Raw genomic sequence first — 3862 nt, 5'->3', positions numbered from 1 at the left:
GGGGCTGGTGAGATGGCTCAGTGGTCTAAAGCACCTACTTAGAATAAGCTTAGCAAAGCACAGGGACCACGGTTCAATCCCCCAGCACCACATGCCAGCCAGCCCTGCCCCCTGGTGGGCTGAGCTGGCCACACACATACACACACAGAAATAAATAAATAAATAATTTTTTTTAAAAAGACAAATACTAGTGCACTGCTGTGTTGTAATTGTTAATATTAGACAAACAGACAAATGCAGCAGCAAAACAATTTTATTAGCATAATATTGTCCTCATTACATGTGTAGTTTGAGTTACAGATTCCAAACCAATGGCTGAATTTCTTCTAGTCTGAGCAAAAGTTGCTGGGTTTCTTTACTCTGAATAAAACTGAACTGTGGGTTCTCTGTAGTAAGATGACATTTTGAGTTTTCCCTCTTTTTGTAAAGCGATTTCTGCATAGGTTATTGTCCAGTTAACTTTAGTGAGCTTTTCAAAGTTGGTATTGTAAATAAAACAACTTGAAGAAGTTTTCTGCAATAGAATTAACAAAATACTGTCTTTATTCAGAAGTTGGAAACTGGAAAAAGTTTACTTGAAGTAACAGTTCCAAATGAGGTTGTCCAGAATGTCTTCCAGCCTCCTAGAGTCAAGCAGTATCACTGGTGTAGATTAGCCTGCATGTAGCAGGACTCCCTTAGTTGGACCTGAGGACTTGATTTGTTTTTAAATTTTTAATCTCAGCTTTGAGTGTGTTGCCTAGAGACTCAGTAACTACCAAGTTTGGGGTTTGGGGAAGAAATGTTACTGGACATGTGTTAGCTTTTAAATTAAAGACAACACTTAATTCATGAAAAAAATAAAAGAAATCAAATAATAGCAAATGCTGGAGAGGCTGTGGGGGGAAAGCGGGCCCCCTGCTTTGTTGATGAGAATGTGAACTGGTACAACCACTGTGGAAATCAGAATAGAGTTCAACAGAAAACTAAAACTAGAAATTCCATTTGACCCAGTTATTCCTCTAGAGTTAGAAGAATTCTTTATGCCAAAGAATTAAATACATCACATATTACAGCGATACATGAATACCCATGTTTATAGCAGCACAATTCGTAATCGCTAAATCTCGGATGAGATAGATATCATTATAGATATAGATATAGATTTACATTTAGATTTGGAGATGGAGATAGATTTGGAGATGGAGAGAGTGATACATTCATCAACAGATTAATGGATAAAGAAAATGATATTTGCAGAGAATGAAGTACTATTCTGTCTCAAAGAATAAGTTTAAATCATTTTAAGAAAAATGAACGCAACTTGAGACCATAATGTTAAATGCAATATATCAGAAGCCCAAGCTTAAATATCACCCAAATACGGGTTTCTCTTATGTGAGAGACCCAAATTATGAATGAGAACAAAATAAAAGGTAACAAAAAGTAGAGAGCTACATCTTTCACAAAGGAGGGGAAAGAGCTGGATGGAGGAGGACAGGAGGGAAAGGGCGTGAAAGAAGGAATGGAGCTGGGTTATCTATGTGAACCAACTCCACACAAGGAATGAGAACATGGTGTGCTGCAAACATGTACCAAGAGAGAGTTAAAGGAACAGGCTAAGCACCTCCTTTGGCAAGTGCAGGGGGCCAGAGTTCAATCTCTGGTCCTGCATGCTGTGCGCCCACCCCCAGGACCATTGAGCCAGCAACCTTGTCCAGGCTCTGTGGCACACACCTATAATCCCAGCTCTGGAGAGGCTGAAAACAGGAGGATCACCACAAGTCCAACCTGCATAGTGTGACCCTGTACAAAATACATAATTTTTTTTAAAGTTAAAGAAAATCAACTGTGACCTCAAAATTTTTTTTTTTTTTTTTTTAAAGTTAACCATAACTTTAATGTGTGCTTTAAAACTCAAGATTTTATACAACATTGTTATCTAAAAGTATTGCTGATGACAAAACTAATATACGCTAGAAATTTAGTGCTATTCTGGTTAAAAATGAAGATAACATATAGAAATGCCAAAAAGATTATTTTATTAATAGTAAAGTGAAAATTAATATAGATGTGAAGTTATTTTTTTTAATTGAGGCTCTAGGGTACCTCTCAGTCATTGGAAGAAAAAGTAAGACAGGCCACTCATAGAGAAAACATAAATTAAAAATAGCAAAAAAAGCAAAAAAAAAAAAATGCAAACAATAAAATAAGAGGAGTGCAAACCAAACATTTCAGACCACAAATTTGAATAGTCTAAATGTACAAATTAAGCATCATTTAATAGTGCTTCATCATAAATGTAGGCACTGTAGGCTGCTTACCAAAAAAAGAAAATAATGATTAAAATGAGTTAAAAATAAAAATCTATATCAAACATGCCAAACTCAATCCACAAAAAATCCCAGGGACAGCAATATTAATTTTAGGCAAAGTTGTAAAACTATGACATAAACATAAAACAGAAAAATGATTAAATTAGAAAAACTGAGTAGTTTTGAAATCTAATCTACAATCCAAGGATCTATGCTATCATTTGATGAAAAAACATGCTATAAAAGCTAGAAAATAACACAGGAAAATGTGTAGGAACACAATTGTTTCAGAAAATTCATAACTTCAAATTCTGGCAGGCCATATTATTGCTAATATAGAAGAACACAGGCATTGTAAATCAGAGGAAGAACATTTGTTCTTTATATAAAAGGCATAAATGCTCTAAGAGTACACATATGTTCCTGATAATATTATGAAAAACAAACAAGACTTCTGACCAGCGCCCAGGCCCCAGGTGTGTGTGTCAGACCGCTGCTCGCCCACCATCCCACCAGAACTTCCTCCATCAGACAGGCCTGGTGTGGAACCCTGTGCCAGAACTCACTGCAGAGAGGCTGGGGGAAGACCCAACCAGCTAATCCAGGAGCAGAACATCTTGCCAGAGGGCCATAGCAGGTCCACTTGCATGGGATACATCAGGAAGAAGCTGAGCACAGCAGTCAGACCCAAGCCAGACCCACCTGGATGAGTTCAAACTTGGTAGATCCAGGCCCCGTAAGCTGAGACACATTGCTAAATCCAGATCTATGAGAGCATCCTCCCTCTTTCTCTCTTGATCAAGAGAGGGGGCAACAGGTAACTGAGGTGAACTAGTTTGCCTGGAAGACTCCAGGTATATCAAGGGGAGATCAGACAAAACTTAGGGGAAATAATTTCAATACAAATTCACAATTTAATATATGCTTAGCTATGCAGTCAAATGTTTGCTCTTATGGTCTAAAATACAAACCCATTAGTTACAAAAGTTGGTCAACTGCTACATCTCACTACTCCATTATTAGTGTTGCTAATTGCAGTTCGGTAAATACAAAACTGTAACTGCCTTAACCACATAATCTCTCTTGGGTAATAGTATCAGTAGATGCTAACTGAACTAAAGCTCTACACCAAAGGTCAGAGGATAGTGCTTTACATAATGACAAAGAGAAGGAACAAAATGCATTCTCAGGCCCTGCGTCCACCTAGAACAAACGCAGGAAACACCAGCAAAGAAGAAACTGGAAATCACACACCTGAAATCTCTGAAATAATAGCATCTGAAGTAAAGAAACAACTGCAGAAAGGTATAGAGAAAATCAGATCAGAAAGAACCTCTGAAGTAAAGGAAGAAAGGATAACTATAATGAAAGAACTACTAAGTGATTCTAAAGAAGACACTGGTTAAAAAAATAGAGGAGAATATAAAATGATCAAATATTTGAATGAGCAATATAGGAAAGAAATAGAATGCATGAAGCAGATTCAAAGAGATATACAGGAAATTAAAACCTCAATCACAAGCTGGCAAAACCATTTGAATGAAAGTGAAAATAGACTTTCAGACCTT

General features: G+C 37.0%; 1 long non-coding RNA gene across 1 annotated transcript in view; it reads left to right on the top strand.

Moving 5' to 3' along the window:
- The first annotated feature begins 270 nt into the window (after window positions 1-270).
- Window positions 271-3862, top strand: part of LOC111815004 — a 19973-nt gene continuing 16381 nt past the window's right edge. The window contains exon 1 of the long non-coding RNA XR_002819835.1: window positions 271-349. This is a non-coding gene — a long non-coding RNA (uncharacterized LOC111815004). The remainder of the gene's footprint in view (window positions 350-3862) is intronic.

This window comes from Octodon degus, unplaced genomic scaffold (assembly GCF_000260255.1).
Source record: "Octodon degus isolate 3935 unplaced genomic scaffold, OctDeg1.0 scaffold00001, whole genome shotgun sequence".
NCBI classification, from domain to species: domain Eukaryota; kingdom Metazoa; phylum Chordata; class Mammalia; order Rodentia; family Octodontidae; genus Octodon; species Octodon degus.
The sequence above is the reverse complement of the archived record's forward strand: the minus strand, read 5'-3'. Positions and strand labels throughout refer to the sequence as shown.